The 19,545-nt window shown below is 39.0% G+C and overlaps 1 protein-coding gene across 9 annotated transcripts in view; it reads left to right on the top strand.

Annotated features, from left to right (window-relative positions):
* The window catches only part of TULP4 (TUB like protein 4), a 242,377-nt gene that overhangs the window by 39,688 nt on the left and 183,144 nt on the right, over positions 1 to 19,545 (top strand). The window contains exon 1 of one of the 9 annotated variants that reach the window (XM_042987426.1): positions 13,139 to 13,206. The exons of the other annotated variants lie outside the window; for them this stretch is intronic. The gene's annotated coding sequence lies outside the window, so the exon portion shown is untranslated. Of the gene's footprint in view, positions 1 to 13,138; positions 13,207 to 19,545 lie in introns of those variants that run through there. 9 annotated transcript variants of the gene reach the window in all.

Consider the following 19,545-nt stretch of genomic DNA (forward strand, 5'->3'; position numbering starts at 1 on the left):
TTCTTGTGTTTCCCCCATGCTAGGCATCTCCTACTTTGACTGCTTACCTGGTTTCAGCTCTTGCTCACTTTGGGGATGATTTCTTTAAAAAAAAATTTTTTTTCCAATGTTTATTTATTTCTGAGACAGAGAGAGACAGAGCATGAGTGGGGGAGGGGCAGAGAGAGAGGGAGACACAGAATCGGAAGCAGGCTCCGGGCTCCGAGCTGTTAGCACAGAGCCCGATGTGGGTCTTGAACTCACAGACCGCAAGATCATGACCTGAGCCGAAGCCGGACACTCAACCCGCTGAGCCACCCAGGCACCCCAATGATGATTTCTAAACGTGCATCTGAATATGTAGGTGATACACTATGCCCCCCCCCCCCCCCCCTCCTGGAAATAAGGCTGACTGGATATTCTGGAAGATTTTCTGGCTGTAAACACTTCCAGTAGAAATATTGGAGAAGATAAAATAATCACCCTTTTGGGGCACCTGGGTGGCTCTGTCAGTTAAGGGTCCGACTCTTGATTTTGACTTGGTCATGATCTCACAGTTCGTGGGATTGAGTCCTGCATTGAGCTGTGTGCTCACAGTGCTGAGGTTGCTTGGGATTCACTCTATTCCGCTCTCTCTGCCGCTCCCCTGCTCATGACCCCCTCTCTCAAGATAAGTAAATAAACTTTAAAAAATAAACACTCTTGGGGTGCCTGGGCAGCTCAGTTAGTCAAGCGTCCAACTTCGGCTCAGGTCATGATCTTAACGGTTTGTGAGTTTGAGTCCTGCGTAGGGCTGTGTGCTGACAGCTCAGAGCCTGGAGCCTGTTTCGGATTCTGTGGCTTCCCTTCTCTATCTGCCCCTCTCTGGCTTGAGCTGTCTCTCTCTCAAAAATAAATAAACATTAAAAAAAAAAACCACTCTTTTATAATCTTTATTACAAGACAGTGAGAAACTCACAAGTGGGGAAGAAGATGAGGAGGAGTGAGCATTACTGAGAGAAAAAGGAAGAGTAGGAAGGGACACCCAGGGGAGCTCTGCTGATACCAAGCACCTAGAGTTCAGGGATATGGAGTTTCATTGGAACCTCTTTGAAGGGCTGGGCTGGGGGTGGGGAGAGAACACCCATTAGCAAAAGGAGGAGGCTTCTTCTTGAAAAAAAAAAAAGTCTTTTTTGAATATATTAGGTTTAGGATTTGAATTTGTGTTACCTATGTGGTCTGGAAAACCCCAGGCTGAGAAACTCCTCTCAATGCTTCTGGGTTGGAAATACCCAAGGGCTTGGTAGAAGTAAACATGAATCGCCTCTGGAAGAATGACACCTTCAAACCATTGATTCAGAGCTCTGGAATATGAGCAAACAACAAAACATTACTAAACATATAAGGAAATGAGCCACCATGAATGAGAGTCACCTTAAAGTTGGCTGCGATGTGCCATTTGTTCCATCCATTCATTCCTCAAATTTTTACCCATCACTCATTATATACCAGGTACTATTCTCAGTGCTGATGTTATGACAGCAAAATATTTCCCATGGGGAATGGGAATCCGGCTCTTGACTGGAGAATTTGATACATTTGGCCCAGGGCCCTGCCCACTTGAAGGCTCTGGGTCAAACCATTGATTTATGTTAGTTCCTTTATTTTACAAATGGAAAAACTGAGATCACAGTGGTCAAGTAATTTGCCCAAGACATAAACCTCAGTTTCCTTGTCTGTAGAATGGGGATAATACCTATCCCACAGGGGAGCTGTGATGATAATGGTTTGACTAGCATGTCATCTACCACAAATGGGCCTGTTCTTCCTTCTCCATCATCCTGACAGTCACAGGTGGTACAGAGACTCAGTCTTTCTGATTTTCAGCTCTGGTGCTTTTTTCTGCTGATGATTTGACTCCATAAGATCTTTGATTGTCCAAGCCCATACAAAGTCTCACATTTTCACTGTTAATTGTTCTGTGATCATTTCATGTACGAGCTTTGCTTCCATAGCTAGATTGTGAACTGTTGAAGAAGTTCGGGTACCAGATTTTGTGTTTTTATATTAACTTTACATTATCTAGTCTTTTGTTGGTCACTTGGTAGGTGTTTTATAGTATTCATTTATTGTGGCCTGATTAAGCACATAATGCCATTGTTATGAGGAAATAAAAATATTTCTGCCCAGAAAAGTCATTATGGTCCTTATGTGAGAGTTTTGGCAAAGTAAAAAAGAAATGCTTTTGCTGGCTGTTTATGAGGCAGACATCTGTATTCCGCTGCTTCTGTCCCTGATTGCTGAGATGATTCTCACCTGGTTTTCTGCTTTTTTTCTTTACAGTCCATGGCTGCTCATTCATTCAGTGCCAAGCATGTTTACAGGTTCTACTCACCAAGCTGGCGCTCTGTCTATGTGCTGGCAATTATTAATACCCCCACAACCACTTCTGTAGCCCCAAGCACATGTTTGCAACTGGAAATGTGTACATTTGTATGGGTACTGGGTCATCAGTTAGCTCTGGTCCCCTGCCTTCTGCCTTGGTGCAAGGCCTTGAAGAACAGTCCGGCGTGCTTGGTGTGTCCGCCCTGTCCATCTGTGGGCCAAGGGTCAGGCACTTCTGCTTACCATTTGAACCAGGAAGGAATCACTTGGAGGTTCTCCCTCCCATAGAACCCATCTGAGGCTGGGCCAGAGCCAGGACTCTCTGTTCTCTGTGCAGTTACTGGCTGCATTTCAGCTACCCATTTGAGCTCTTTCTATATGAAAAACATGAAAGTGCCAGGGGATTGTTTTTTTGAAAGCAAAAAAAGATGGCAGCAGATGTGAGAACAGATTTACTCATCATGATGTAAATTGGTGCTTTGTTTTCATTTTAGTTGAACAATAAATAGGTATTCATGAAAATATTTGGCTGTAAAAAATTAAGAAAAATAACAAATTGCTATTATCTATTATAATCCAATTCAGTTTCTTTGGAAAGAACTTCAAGTTGTAAGTTTAAAAATTTACTGACATTTATGTTAGTATTGCATTAAGCCTATTAGTAAGTTTAAAGTAAAAATCCAAAAGACATAATAAAATTCAGATTTACTGTAATCATTGGTACCTGGTTTGTACAGATATAATAGTTTCCAGGAATATGGAATGTGGTAGTGGAACTAATGTACAATTGTTTTGCCACATCCTTTATTTTTTCTCTGGCAGTTATTTTTGTTTCTTCTTTTTTACAAAGGAAACTTTATATTTTGCGTTTCTTCTATAGCTGTGACCAAGAGGCTGATTTCTCCACTACATCTAAACTTGCTTATTCTTGATAATGTGCTGGACCATAACTGCTTTGAATGCCCTGCATTGATATGCATCTGTGAAAAGATCCTGTATTACTGGAATTCCTAGTAAACTTCAGTGCGATGATATCACCTGAATGCTACTAAAGGGACATTGGTAGGAGGTTAGGGATATTTTTAGCTGCTTTGAAGTTTATATTATAATGGTATTAGTATTTTAAGACAAGTTTTATTTAGTATATAATTATATTTTATGCATTTACAGTCATTCAAGGCTATATACAGTGTTTTAGATGACCAAGAGCCCCCAAATTTTCAGCTTTTTTAATGGAAAGATTTCCAAAATAAGCAGTGCTCTTTAATCAGAGGATAGTGAATATAATAGAACCTGTGATTTACCAGTTGGGGCCTTCACTTTATTCTTTTGTGAGGACACAGAGTGCTGCTCTTTTTTTTTTTTTTTTTTTTTTTTATCTTTTTTTTTTTATTTATTTTTTTTATTTTTTAATATATGAAATTTACTGTCAAATTGGTTTCCATACAACACCCAGTGCTCATCCCAAAAGGTGCCCTCCTCAATACCCATCACCCACCCTGCCCTCCCTCCCACCCTGCCCTCCCTCCCACCCCAGAGTGCTGCTCTTGGAAGGGTTTGCACATTGGGCTTCTTCCTACATTTAATCTCCATTCCATTAACAAATATTGAGTTCTTGTTTAGGTCTGGAGATTCAGTGAGAAGGCCTATTTCCTTCTCTCAGGAGGTTCATTGTATAATAGGAAAGATAGACCAGGAAGGCAGGCTGGAGGTATACAGGTTTGGGATCCAGACAAATTTGGATTCAAACTACAGGGTGAATGAAGTGTATTAAATTCTGTGTAGCATTTGTGTGACTACAGGTTTGCGTGTTTGAGTCTGTTTATCTTTGCCTGTGGCAGTGGAAAGACTTCCTGTAGTTTACTGGCCTATAAAAAAAAACACGATTTATAACATCATTCGGAAAGCATTTTTATTGCTATATAGGATCATTTGTTCCTGGGGAAAACATTTTTAACACCACATACAAATAAAAACACTTTTATTCAATTAAACATACATTTGTTGAATACTTAATATATGCACTGTAAAAGGCATCTTGACAAATAGGCATCTAAAAGTCCTTACCCTTAAGTAATGCCTGTGCCAGTGGGGAATATAGGGGCTCAGATACCTACTGTGTGGTGGAGAACTGAGTGAACAACTTAAGAAAAACGGAAAAGTACACTGTGAAGATTAAAGAAGAGAAGTCCGCACTCAGTAGGGAGAGGCTGGCAAGGATGTATGGAGTGGGTAGTTTTGAAGATGCATCAGGAGAGGTGGCTACAGTTGGGACTTGGGATGGGCTTTGTAATCAACAGGGATACGCTTGGGGCTTGGTGTACAAATAGAAGGTGTACTTTGAAAGGAATATGATTTTTAGAGGTCAGAGGTAGAAGACAGGCTCAACAGATACATGTGGGGTCACTCTGTGAAGAGCCCTAAATGACAGGCTCAGGAAGGTGTCCTTAGGCAGTGAATGAGGTCAAGTGACTGCGATGAATGTTACTCCTGCGATGAACCCTGTTTGGTCACGATTTTCTTTATATGCTATTCGATTTATTAATACTCTGTTTAGGATTTTTGTATCTTACTCATGAGTGATACTGCCTTTAACTTTGCATTCTTGCAGTCTCCATATTTGGTTTGGTGTCAATAGTACCCTCATAGAATTAGCTGTGGGTGTTTTACGGAGTTTCTGTAATACTGCTGTGGTCTGTTCCTTGAAAGTTGGTAGAACTTATCTGTAAAATACCTGGTCCTGGTGTTTTCTTTGTGGGCTGATTTTTTTTTTTTTCTAAATTTTTTTTTCAACGTTTTTTATTTATTTTTGGGACAGAGAGAGACAGAGCATGAACGGGGGAGGGGCAGAGAGAGAGGGAGACACACAGAATTGGAAACAGGCTCCAGGCTCCGAGCCATCAGGCCAGAGCCTGACGCGGGGCTCGAACTCACAGACCGCGAGATCGTGACCTGGCTGAAGTCGGACGCTTAACCGACTGCGCCACCCAGGCGCCCCATTTGTGGGCTGATTTTAAACTACTGAGTCATCTTCTTTCATGGTTATGGCACAGTTTAGACTTTATCTGTCTTCTTGAGTTAGTTTTGTTAAATTATGTTGCCTAGGAATTTGTTTCATATGTTATCAATTTTTTTTTAGTGTTAAATTATTCATGGTATCCTTTGATCTCCTTAATCTTCACTATATCTACAGTTATACCCCTTTTCCAATTCCAGTATTCTTCTCTTCATTTATCTTGTCAAAGGTTTGTGTCTTTGATTATTTTTCTTTGAAGAGTCAACATTTGGCTTGGTTTAGCCTCTCTAATGTTACTTTTTCTATTTTATGAGTTTCTGTTTTTATCTTTATCATCTCTTTACCGTCTTTTGGTTTATGCTGTAGTTTTTAATCGAACATTTAGCTCCTTAATTTACGACATTTCTTTTTTTTTCTATTATAAGCATTTAAAGAAATAAATTACCCACAAAGTATCCTTTTCTTTTTGTTTGTTTGTTTATTTATTTAGAGGAAGAGTGTGCGCGTGAGCGGGGCAGGGGCAGGGACAGAGGAGAGGGAGAGAATCCCAGGCAGGCTCCACACTTGTCTCAGCACAGAGCCCAATGTGAGGCTCGATCTCCTGAACCATGAGATCCTGACCTGGGTTGAAATCAAGAGTCAGATGCTTAACTGACTGAGCTACCCAAGCTACCCTGACAAAGTATGCTTTTTCTACAGCAGGCATGTTTTGGTGTATAGTATTTTAATTAATATTCAGTATTTTAAACTTTTCATTACAATTTTTTCTCTGTTTCATAAATTATTTAATTTTTTAAATGTTTATTTTTGAGAGAGAGAGAGAGAGAGAGACAGAGCACAAGCAGGGGAGAGGCAGAGAGAGAGGGAGACAGAGAATCTGAAGCAGGCTCCAGGCTCTGAGCTGTCAGCACAGAGCCCAACGCAGGGCTTGAACCCACAAGCTGTGAGATCATGACCTGAGCCAAAGTTGGACGCTTAACCGACTGACCTACCCAGGCACCCCAGGTTTCATAAGTTACTTAGAAATGTGTTTAAGTTTGTTTAAAAATTTCCAAAATATAGTTTTATAATTTAGATTTTTGTAATTGCTTTTAACTTAATTTTAAGTCATATAATAAGTCTCTATGACACTAATTCTTTGAAATATGTTGAGACTGACTTTACATGGTAAATTTTTGTTAACATTTTTGTACGCTTGAAAAGAATGTGCATCCTCTGAATTGGATACAAGATTCTATATTTGCTCATTTTGACCAAGTTTGTTCATTGTGATGTTCACATCTTCTAAATGTTTACTTTTTTTTTCATCCAGAGAGTGGATGAAATCCCCTACTTTGATGGTGGATTACTCATTTCTCCCCATCAGTTTTTGTTTTGTGTATTTCAAAGTTATTTCATTAGGTATTTATTAGGTTAGAGTTGTGGTATATTTCAGGTGAGTAGGACTGTTTATCACTACGTCACTGGCTCACTTCTTTATTCTCTATTAACTACTTTTGCCTTAAAATGTATGTATATTTTTCAGTATTAATATAGCTACCTCAGTTTTCTTTTGGCTTTTGTATAACATGGTGTATATTCTTTTTAAAATCCTTTTGTTTTCATTCTTAACATGATCTTAGGTTTTAGGTGTCTTTGTGAGAGCATGTACGTACAGTTGACCCTTGAACAACACTGTTTTGAAGTGCATGGATCCACTTATATGTAGATTTTTTTTCAATAAGTACAGTGCAGCACTGTAAATGTATTTTCTCTTACAGTTTTCTTAATAGCATTTTCTTTTCTCTAGTTTACTTAAAAAAATGTTTATTTATTTTGAAAGAGAGAGCATGAGCAGGGGAGGGGCAGAAAGAGAGGGAGAGAGAGAATCCCAAGCAAGCTCTGGGCTGTCAATGAAGAGCCCATTGCAGGGCTTGAACCCACAAACCATGAAATCATGACCTGAGCCAAACTCAAGAATCAGACACTTAACCTCCTGAGCTACCCCAGTGCCTGCTCTAGCTTACTTTATTGTAAGAATACAGTATATGATATATATATAACATACAAACTGTGTGTTAATTGTTTATGTTACTGGTAAGGCTTCTGCTTAACAGGCTATTAATAGTTAAGTTTTTGGGGGAGTCAAAAGTTATATGTGGATTTTTAACTGCATTGGGGGTTTACTAAAATTTTTTTCTTTGTGTAATCTGATACACTTTACCTGTCAGATTTTTAAATCATTGATAATATTGTGATTACTGATATATTTGCATTTCTACCATCTCTGTTTTATTTTATTCTCCCTTTTGTTTATTTTTCCTCTTTTCAGGGTACTGATTTGAGGTGTAGTGTCTTCCCCCCACCACCTTCATTTCTGGTCTTTTAGTGATTGCCCTTTAAATTTCACCATGCTTACCTAAACTAATCAAGTTTGAAGTTAATCAGCATTTTAACCACTCTCCTGGACAGTAATAAGGGCCTTAGAATACTTTAGCTCTGATCATCCTCCTTCTGATAAAAATATCTTTTTTTAAAAAAATTTTCTATTTCCTCCTCTAAATAGACACAGGTTAGTGGTTAAACACATGGGGTGGATGCTGGTAGCCTGGTTTGATTCCCAGCTCTGGGCCTACCAGATAAGTAATGCTGGGCAAAACACTTCCCTTTCCTGTGTCTCGGTTTCCTCACGTATAAGTGTAGACAATAAAAGGACTTTGTCATAAGGCTAGGATTTAAAAAGAAAATGTTTTTTAATGTTTTTATTTTTGAGAGAGACAGAGCATGAGCAGGAGAGGGGCAGAGAGAAGGAGACACAGAATCTGAAAAAGGCTCCAGGCTCTGAGCTGTCAGCACAAAGCCTGACAAAGGGCTTAAAGCCATGAACTGGGAGATAATGACCTGAGCTGAAATGGGACGCTTAACTGGGCTACCCAGGCACCCCTATATGAGGCTGGGGCTTTTAAATGAGAAATATAGTGCCTGTAAAGCATTTAGAACTATACCTAGCAAGGTCACCTGGTTGGCTCAGTTGGTTGAACGTCTGACTTGATTTTGGCTCAGGTCATGAACCTAGTGTTGTGGGATCGAGCCCCGCATCAGGCTTGGCGCTGGGTGTGGAGCCTGCTTAAGATTTTCTCTGTCTCCCTCCCTTCCTCTGCCCTTCTCCACTGCTTGAGTGTATGCTGTCTGTCTCTCTGTCTCTGTCTCTGTCTCTGTCTCTCTCCCTCTCCCTCTCCCTCTCCCTCTCCCTCTCCCTCTCCCTCTCCCTCTCCCTCTCCCTCTCCCTCTCCCTCTCCCTCTCCCTCTCCCTCTCCCTCTCCCTCCCCCTCTCTCTCTCTCAAAAAAGAAAAAAAGAATTATACCTAGCAGTTAACAAGTACTGTATAAGTGTTTGCTATTATTGTTGTTTTTTTTTGAAAAGACAGTTTAATTTTACCTGTATGTTTAACTTTTTGTTTTCATTGTTTCTTCTTCTGAGACCTTCCTTCTGGGTCATTTTCCTTTTACCTGAACAATATCCTTTGGAAGTTATTTTGTGAGGTCAGTTGTTTTAAAATTTAGCTTTTGTTCTTTTTAAAATGTCCTATTATTCAACAGTAATTTTTTTTTTGCAGTTTTATACATTTATTTGACAATCAGCAATTCTCTCAATATTAATTCTTAAAAGACAGTTCTTCCAGGTATGTAATTCTTTGTTATATGTCTGGCATCTAATTCTGTATTTTTCTCCCAGTACTTTGAAGATTTAGTTCATTGATTTCTGATGCCGTTGTTGCTATGGGATGTCTGCTGTCAGTCTGATTGTCATTCTTTTGGAAGTACCGGTCTTATTTTTGGCTGCTTTTCAACTCCTCTCTCTGTGTTTTACTAAAATGTGTGCAGATGTGGATTTCTTTTTTATTTATCCTGATTGGTGTATATTGTGCTTCTTGTATCTGTGGACCTTTTATCAGTTCTGGCAGATTCTGTCATTATGTCTTTAGATCTTTTCCATTTTCTCTTTTCTGTCTTTTTGGAATTCCAGTTAGATTGGTCCTCTTCCATCTATCCTCTGTTTCTCTTAATTTCTCCTTTATATTTCCTGCTACAAAAGATTTCACAGAATTCTTGAGCTATTAGATCTAGTTCATTAATTCTTTCTTTTGGCTGATATTGCACTCATAAATTGTATTCAGTTTTAGTGATTAGTTTTCCCTTGCTGAAAGTTTTATTTGGTTTTCTCTGGTCATTTTAGATCTTATCTTATTGCTTGCTTTTTCATTCCTTTAAGCATTTCAGGTATTTTATTTCTTCCTTCCCAATCTGTATACTGTTTATTTCCTTTTCTTGTCTTATTGCATTAGCTGGGACTTCCCGTACAATGTTGAAAAGCAGTGGTGAGAGAGGAAATCCTTGCTTTGTTCTTCACCTTATTGGGAAAGCTTTGAGCTTCTCACCATTAAGTAGCTGAATGTCTTTTGTAGATATTCTTTATCAAGTTGAGGAAGTTCCCCTCTATTCCTAGTTTACTGACAGTTTTTATCATGAATGGGTGTTGGATTTTGTCAAATGATTTTTTTTACATTTATTGATATGACCATGTAATTTTTATTTAGCCTGTTGATGTGGTTGATTACAATAGTTGGTTTTTGAATGCTGTACCAGCTTTGTGTACTTAGGATAAATTTCACAGCTGTATTTAATTCTCTACATATTATTTGATTCGGTTTACTAATATTTCTTGAGGATTTTTATATCTATTCCATGAGAGATACTGGTCTCTAGTTTTATTTTTTTGTAATGTCTTTGTCTGGTTTTGGTATTAGGATAATTCTGGCCTCATGGAATGAGTTAGGAAGTATTCTCTTTGCTTTTATCTTTTGATGAAAGAGATTATAGAGAATTGGTCTAATTTCTTTAAAATATTTTTAAAGAAATATTTATTTTTGAGAAAGAGAGAGACAGAGTGCAAGCAGGGGGAGTGGCAGAGAGTGAGGGAGACACAGAGTCCGAAGCAGGTTCCAGGCTCTTAGTTGTCAGCACAGAGCCCGACACGGGGCTCAAACTCATGAACTGCGAGATCATGGCCTGAGACAAAGTCGAACACTTAACTGACTGAGCCACCCAGGTGCCCCTAGATTATAGAGAATTGGTATAATTTATTATTCAAATGTTTGGTAGAACTCACCAGTGAATCCACCTGGGCTAGTGCTTTCTGTTTTGCAGTGTTCTTAATTATTGATTCCATTTCTTTAATAGGTATAGGACTAGTCAGATTGTTCGTTCTTCCTGTGTACATTTTCACAGGTTATGTCATTCTAGGAATTGGTTTATTTCATCTAGATTATCAAATAGTATTCCTTGATTACCCTTTTTAATGTCTGTCCATGGGATCTGTAGTGATGTCCCCTCGTATATTTCTAATTTTAGTAATTTGTGTCCTTTTCCTTTTTTTATTAGCCTGGTTAGAGGCATTCAATTTTATTGATCTTTTCAAAAACCAGTTTGTGGTTTTGTTGATTTCTCTCTATTGTTAACTATTTTTGGTTTCATTGATTTGTGCTCTAATTCTTATTATTTCTTTTCTTCTGCTTACTGTAGATTTAATTTCTTTGTCTTTTTCTAGTTTCCTAAGGTAGAAGCTTAGATGGTTGATTTTAGATCTTTCATCATTTACTAATATATGCATTTAAAATTGTAAATTTCCCTCTAAGCATTGTTTTCACTGCATTTCACAAATTTTAAGTTGTATTTTCATTTTCATTTAGTTCAAAATGTTTTCAGTTTCTCTTGAGATTTCTTCTATGACCCATGTGTCACTAGAAATGTATTGTTCAATCTTCAAGTATTTGGGAATTTTCCAGCTCTCTTTCTGTTACTGATATTTAGTTTAATTTAATTGTAAAGCAGAAATTGTATGATTTCTCTTCTTTTAAATTTGTTGTGGTGTGTTCCATGGCTCTGAATGTGGTGTATTTCAGTGAGTGTTCCATGTGAACTTGAGAAAAATGTGTATTCTGGTGTTGTTGGATGAAATAATCTATAGATGTTCATTGTATCTAGTTGATTGATGATGGTGTTGAATACCAACTGTATCCTTACTTATTTTCTGCCTACTGGATCTGTCCATTTCTTTTTTATTTAAAAAAAATTTTTTTTAACTTTTACTTATTTTTGAGAGACAGAGTGCAAGTGGGTGAGGGGCAGAGACAGAAGGAGACACAGAATTGGAAGCAGGCTCCAGGCTCTGAGCTGTCAGCACAGAGCCTGACACGGGGCTCGAACTCACGGACTGTGAGATCATGACCTGAGCCAATGTCAGATGCTTAACTGACTGAGCCACCCAGGTGTCCCAGATCTGTCCATTCCTGATAGAGGGTTGTTGAAGTCTCTGATATAATAGTGGCTTAATCTGTTTCTCCTTGCAGTGTTTCATTTTTGCTTTATGTAATTTGATGCTCTGTGGTTAGATACATACATATTAAGGATTATTATGTCTTTTTGGGGGAATTGAGTCTATAATTACATAATGCCCTTATTTAATGTCCTGATACCTTTGATTGTTTTGAAGTTTGCTCTGTTTGATATTAATATAGGTACTCCCCACTTTTTATTAGTATTGGCATGGTATATCTTTCTCTAATCATTTACTTTTTTTCTTTTTTTAAGTTTATTTGGTTTCAGAGAGAGAGAAAGAATGCATGCCTGAGGAGGAGGGGGGACAGAGAGAGAGGAGAAAGAATCCCAAGTAGGCTCCACACTGACAGAGTGGCTCAGTCTCACAAACTGTGAAATCATGACCTGAGCCAAAATCAGGAGTCAGGCACTTGAGCCACTCAGGTGTCCCTGTATCCATTTACATTCATTCATTCATTCATTCATTCATTCATTCATTCATTGTTTAGAGAAAGAGAGGGTGCAGGTGAGGGGCAGAGAGAGAGAGGAGAGAGAGAGAGAGAGAATCCCATGAAGGGCAGGAGAGAGAGAGAGAGGGAGAGAAGAAGGGCTCACCTGAAGCGGGGCTCGAGCTCACCCAGTATGGGACTCGAACTCATGAACTGTGAGATCATGACCTGAGCCAAAGTCAGATGGTTAACAACTGAGCCACCCAGGCGCCCTATCCATTTACTTTTAATCTGTAAGTGTCTAATATATTTAAAATGGGTTTCTTGTAGACAACATATAGTTGGGTCTTGTTTGATCCACTCTGACAGTCTGTGTCTTTTAATTGGTGCATGTAGAACACTGACTCACAGTGATTTTTGATATAGTTGGATTAATATCCACCATATTTCTTACTGTTTTCTGTTTGTTGCTCTTGTCCTTTGATCCTGTTTTTTTTGGTCTTCTCTTTTTCTGCCTTTTGTGGTTTAATTGAACATTTTATATGATTTCTTTTTTTCTTTCCTTTTAGCATATCTTTTATACTTATTTTTTATTTTAGTAGGTTGCCCTAGAGTTTGCTATGTATATTTATAACTAATCCCAAGTTCACTTTCAGATAACATTTATACTACTTCATGGGTAGTTTTAATACTTTGTAATAACAGAATATCCTAATTCCTCCCTTCTGTTCCTTGTGGCACTGCTGTCATTCATTTCACTTATAAATAAGCATACATAAGCATGTATATATGTATATATATTCACACACTCGTAATTGAATATATTTTTGGTATTATTATGAACACATTTATCTGTTAGATAATTAAAAATGAGACCTTTACTTCTTTGATTCTCTTTCTTTATATCGGTCTGAAGTTTTGACTTATATCATTTTCCTTTTCTCTGAAGAACTTCTTTTAACGTTTCTTCTAGGGTATGCCTACTGGTGACTGATTTCCTCAATTTCGTTTGAGAAAGTCTTTGTCTTTCACTTTTGGAGGGTAAGTTTACAGGGTACAGAATTCTAGGTTGGTGGGTTTTTCTTAGCACTTTAACATTTCATTTCATTCTCTTCTTGCTTGCATGGTTTCTGAGGAGGAGTTGGGCATAATTTTTATCTCTGTTTCTCTATAGGTGAGGAGTTTTTTCCCTCTGGTTTCTGTTAGGATTTTTTTCCTTTATGTTTGATTTTATGTAGTTTGAAAGTGATACCTAGGTATGGCTTAGGGCATTTTCCCTGCTTGGTGTTCTCTGAGCTTCCTGAATCTGTGCTTTGGTGTCTGACATTAATTTAGCATATAATGCAGGCTTTATAGTTTCAGGTGTTCCTTCTGTTCCTGTTACCTGTATGTTATACCTTTTGTAGCTGCCCCACTGTTATTGGATATGTTGCTGTTTTTTCAGTCTTTTTTCTCTTTGCTTTTCAGTTTTGGTGATTTATGTTGAGATATCCTCAAGCAGGGGTGCCTGGTTGGCTCATTTGGTTGAGTGTACAACTCTTTTTTTTTTTTTTTAATATTTAATCTTCTATTTATTTTTGAGAGAGAGAGAGTGTGAGCAGGGGAGTAACAGAGAGAGAGAGAGAGACATAGAATCTGAAGCAGGCTCCAGGCTCTGAGCTGTCAGCACAGAGCCTGACACGGGGCTCAAACCCAAGAACCATGAGATCATGACTTGAGCCAAAGTTGGACGCTTAACCAGCTGAACCACCCTGGTGCCCCAAGTGTAAAACTGTGGATATCGGTTCAGGTCATGATCCCAGGGTTGTGGGATTGAGCTCCACATTGAGCTCCGTGCTGAGCATGGAGCCTACTTAAGATTCTCTCTCTCTCCCTCTGCTCCTCTCCCCTGCTCACACTCTCTCTCTATTAAAAAAAAAAAAAAAAAAAAAAAAAAGGAGAGATAGAGACTCAAGCAATGAGATTCTTTCTTCTGCTGTGTCCAGTCTACTAATAAGCCCATCAAAGACATTCTTCATTTCTGTTACACTGTTTTTGGTCTGTAACATTTCTTTTTTGTTCTTTTTTAGAATTTCTGTGTCTCCGCTTATATTGCTCATCTGTTCTTATATGCTGTCTACTTTATCCATTAGAGCACTTAGCATATTAATCATTGTTGTTTTAACTTTCTGGTCTGGTAATTCCAGCATACCTGCCATTTCTGAATGTGGTTATGATGCTTGCTCTGCCTCTTCAAATTTGTTTTTTGTCATTTAGGGGCGCCTGGGTGGCTCTAGTTGGTTAAGCGTCAGACTCTTGATCTTAGCTCAGGTCTTGATCCCACAGTCGTGAGTTCAAGCCCTGTGTTGGGCTCTGCGCTGGGTGTGAAGCCTACTTAAAAATTGTTTTCTGTCATTTAATATGTCCTGTAATTTTTTCTTGGTAGTGGGACATGATTTACTGGTTAAAAAACTGTTGTAAATAGATGGTAAGGTGTGGGGGGAGGAGAAGCATCCTACAGTCATATGATTACATCTCAGTAAGTGGGTGTGTGTGAACATGTTTTTTTGTGTGGTGAAAAATGGATAACATAAAATTTACCATCTTACCCATTTCTAAGGTGTACAGTTCAGTAGTGTTAAGTATATGCATATTGTTGTGCATCCGATCTCCAGAATTTTTTTATCTTGTAAAACTGAAACTCTGTACCCATTAGACAACGACTTCCCTTTCCTCCCTCCTCCGAGCTCCTGGGAATCGCCATGCTACTTTGTGCTTCTGTGACTTTGACTTCTCTAGCTACCTCCTATAAAAAAATTTTTTTTAACGTTTATTTATTTTTGAGACAGAGACAGAGCATGAACAGGGGAGGGGCAGAGAGAGAGGGAGACATAGAATCTGAAGCAGGCTCCAGGCTCCGAGCCATCAGCCCAGAGCCTGACGCGGGGCTCGAACTCACGGACCGTGAGATTGTGACCTGAGTCGAAGTCAGACGTTTAACTGACTGAGCCACCCAGGCGCCCCTAGCTACCTCCTATAAACGGAATAATTTACTTGTCTTTTCATGACTAGCTTGTTTAACTTAGCATAATGCCTCAAGGTTTATCTACATTATGGCATGTGTCAGAATTTCCTTCTTTTTTAAGGTCAGATAATATGTCTTTATATGTATATACCACATTTTATTTATTCATTCATCTGATGGACCACTGGTTGTGTCCACCTCTTGGCTGTTGTAAGTAATGCTTCTGTGAACGTGGGTGTGCAAATGTCTCTTCAAGGTTCTGCTTTCCATTTTTTTGGGTATATAGCCACAAGGGGAATGGCTGGGTCATATGGTACCTTTTTGAGGAACCTCCGTACTGTTTTCCGTAGCAGTTATACCACTTTGCAATCCTACCAACACCATCCTAATGGGTGTGAAGTGATACCTCATTGTAGATATATATGTGTATGAACAGATGTCATGCTAACATTCTTTTGAGTTTCTTCAAAATGCTGTTTTCTCTTCTGCTATGGTCTTTATATAAGCTATCCCATTTGCTTGGAATGTCTGCCCTTGCCTCCTCCACCCCCTTTTCCATGTATTTAACATGTGTTCTTACTTCAGATTGCAGCTCTCAGACCACTCTGTGTCTCTCCCTTGTGGCATTTGTCATAGCCTTGATTATATGACTGATGTCTAGTTTTCATCACTGGACTGTAGGCTCCTTGAAGGTAGGACCATATCTGTATTTACTTATAATTGCCTTTTAGCACCTAAATTAGTGCCTAATATATGACCACAACAACACTAATAATAATCACTAGTACTGTGTAGCATTTACTAAGTGCCAGACACTATTTTTAAAAATATGTAAAGTACTCTTTTTAGTGTACAGTTATATGCATTTTTTATAAAAGTAGGCTCCATGCCCAATGTGGGGCTTGAACTCACGACCCTGAGATCAAGCGTTGCATGCTGTGCCCACTGAGCCAACCAGGCACCCACCCCTCCACAGTTCTATGCATTTTGACAAATGTAAACAGTTGTGTAACCACACCATATCAAAATATGGAACAATTCCATCACTCCCCGAAATTTCTCTGTGCTTCCCTCTCCTCTTTTTTTTTTCCTCCTAGTGTTACAGAGATATAAGCGACATATAACATGTAAGTGTAAGTTTAAGGTGTAGGACACAATGGTATGATACACTTATATATTGCAAAATGATTACCACAGTGGGGTTAGTTAACACCTACATCACCTCACATAATACCATTTCTTTTTCACGGTGAGAACTTTTAAGATTTATTCTCATCAACTGTCAGGTGTAAACACAGTGTTGTTAACTAAACTCACTGTGCTGTGTCTTACACCCCCAGAACTTTGGGTCTCAGTCTTTTATTGTGGGCCTTTGCCCCTGGACTGGCTTCACATATTTTTCTCAGTCCCCCGTCCCCTCTTAGATGGGACAGGATGTCTAGAATGGGCTGGAGTTGGGTATCCTCTTCCCCCAGGTCAGTTAGATTCGGATAAAATCCTGGTTCGTTATACCTTTGTTAAATAGTTTTTCCTGAAGGCAGACCTTGTTAAGAAGAAAAGAATGCTCTCATATATTTCAAAAGAATGCTCTTGTATATTTCTTATATATTCCTTTTCCCTTCTCCCTGCTGGAAGCCTGAGGGGATTTTCCTCTGATATTTACTATGAGGACCTAGTAAACTCCTGGAGGTAAAACTCACAAAGTTTAGGGGCTCTGATAGCTGGGTCCCCCTGGAGTTTTTCTGTCTCCTACTTGGCCACACTGTACCTCCAGCAGTCCATCACTTCCAGTTCAGGTTTCCCATGGGACAGGTTCCCATGGAGGTTTCGGCTCACCAGTTTCTGTTCTGGCAAGTATAATTCTTCGTTATTAGTCTTTTGGTCTTTCCAGTTTTAGGGGCAGTGGTTTGCCCCATCACTCACTTTTCTTACAGATCTAAGAAGAGTTGATTTTTTCTGTTTGTTGAGCTTTTTATTTAATTAGGACAGAGTGACAATTTCTAGGCTTCTTATATGCCAGACTGGAACCCTAAAATCCAAACCTAAATTCTAAATTTAAATTATTTTAAGTTTTGTTTATGTTCATTTCACTTTCTGAAGTCCAAAGGATCTAAATTTGTTGTTGCTACTGACAGCTTGTGATGACTTATTTTCTTTGTATGTTTGGTAATTTTTGATTGGTAATTGAATTTTGGTTAAATCTCATCTGTGGGAATCCTTAGGTCCTAAATTGGGAATGTTTTCATGCTGAAAAGATTTGCATTTGCTCCAACCCAGAACCGTGGAGTGATAGAAGTCTGAGATAGCTTTAGTTTCCTCGGTGGGTCCTGCAGAATGTGTACGATTCAGTCTTTCCACCTGGAGGTTGGACCAAAGTTTGGGTATCTGATGGGGGGACCACTTGTTTGTTTTGTCCAAGACAGAGGGATTTCCTGTGATAGGGGACTTTCAGTGTAAAACTGGGACAGTTCTGGGCAAACTGGGATGCTGAGGCACCCTCATTCTGATTCCAGTGTTTATATCTGCATTTGTCCAGACAGTTCTGGACAAATATGTGTCTTACATCTGCATTTGCCAGATAACCCTGGCTTTCTCATATGTATGTATGTGCCTGCCTTAGAGATTTCTCATACTTTCTTGCAAGTCCAGCAAAAGATGAAGTCTGTTGTAATTTACCCAAGATCTGGCTATGTAGTTAATGGGCAGGCCTTTCAGAGCATCCTGGAAGTCTAATCTGTAATTTCACTTTTTGCTTAAGTTACTGTGAATGTTACTGTGTCTCTCCATAGTCTTCTACAATATAATTATTAGTGGTTGCTTAATATTCTGTTTTATGTCTGTACCAACATGTACTGAATCAATATATATATGAAAATGCTGTGGTAGAAATCCTTATAGCTAAATCTTTGCAGGATTGAACATTATTTCCTTGTGATAAATTTCCAGAAGTGGAATTGCTGAATCAAAAGGTTTGCATCATTTTAAGTCCTTTGAATTATATCACCAAATTGGTTTCCCATTTCTGTACACCTTATATGATTATCATTTGTTTCGGTCTTTGTCACTTTGATAAATGAAATACTCTCCCTTTTTAAGTAAGGCACATGGCTTCGTACTAGTGAGCCCCATATATGATACCATAGTATTTCAACAGCAGTTTCAGATCTAGATTCACTCTTAGAAGTATCTTGCCCCCACTCACTCTCTTTGAAACTGATAATCAAGCTGTTTGTCTTACAGCCTTCATGTCCTTCACTCTATATACAGATAGATGCTCATGTTCTTAGAACTGGCTGTTGAAATCAGGCACAGAAAGTAAATAGGGAGTAGCTTTCCCTGAAAATGTGCCTCTTTACTGTTCTCTGAACACAGCAGTGGACCCACAGCTTCCTCACTTGAATTCTTTACTTACATGTGCTTCAATGCCTGTCAGCCTTAAGCTTCAGTAGGCCCAGATTCTGAGTGGTTGGTGTAGACCCAGGCTTTGTATGGAGAACCTCATCTGTCAGTATTTGTTTCCCTTTTTCTTAGAAGACTCTGGGGCCCTATAGCATACCTAGTACCTTAGTGAACACTTACTTAAATGCAGTACTGGTGGGTGCTGTGGGTGAGATGAAAATTGGAGTGTAGGACTTTGTTTTTTAGTAGGTGTGATGAATTAAGCAGGAAGATAGCTCTACCATGGGCAGAGGAGGTCCTTGCCACTTGAGTCTGTGTAGTGCTTTGGTGGACTGTGTCTGAAGGAACTGGTGCTATTCTGAATAAGACACAAGTTTTCTGAGGAAGGCATCTCTAAAATTGATGGTGCACGTCGATGGGAAAGTGATTTGATATGAATACACTTGTAGTAAGTGTGCATCTTTTGAGCAAGGCTTGGCATAAGCCATGCACACGTCTTTATTTTCTCAGTAGCATGCTTTGAGAACTGAGAGCCAGAGGATGATAGCACAGTAAAGATATTAGATCATGATTGAACTCCATTATCTTTGCTGGGGTGTTGTGACATTTTCATGTATGTAGTTGTTCATATGTAGGTGGCCATATGACAAGTCATTTCTGAGAGTATCCCTGCCTTAAAAGGCAGTCTTGGAAGGCATATTTGAACTAGCCTCTAAGCAGCTATTGAAATGAATCAGGAACCAGTTAGAACCACCTTGGACTAGGTGGATATTCAAGGGTTGTGGAAAATTCCCCAGGGGAAGGAGTGTCTGTAATTAGAGGCAAGTCATTAGTGAAAAAGAAATGTAGAGTTCAGGGTCTGCTGAACTCTACCTTTCCAGCTGTGAAAAGGGGGCAGCCGGGGGAGGCTGGAGCATGGAGTGAGTCACCCTGGCCATGGAGCTGAGTCTAAGACAATAGATAAGCAGGACAGCACA

Source organism: Panthera tigris, chromosome B2, assembly GCF_018350195.1.
Source record: "Panthera tigris isolate Pti1 chromosome B2, P.tigris_Pti1_mat1.1, whole genome shotgun sequence".
Lineage (NCBI taxonomy): Eukaryota > Metazoa > Chordata > Mammalia > Carnivora > Felidae > Panthera > Panthera tigris.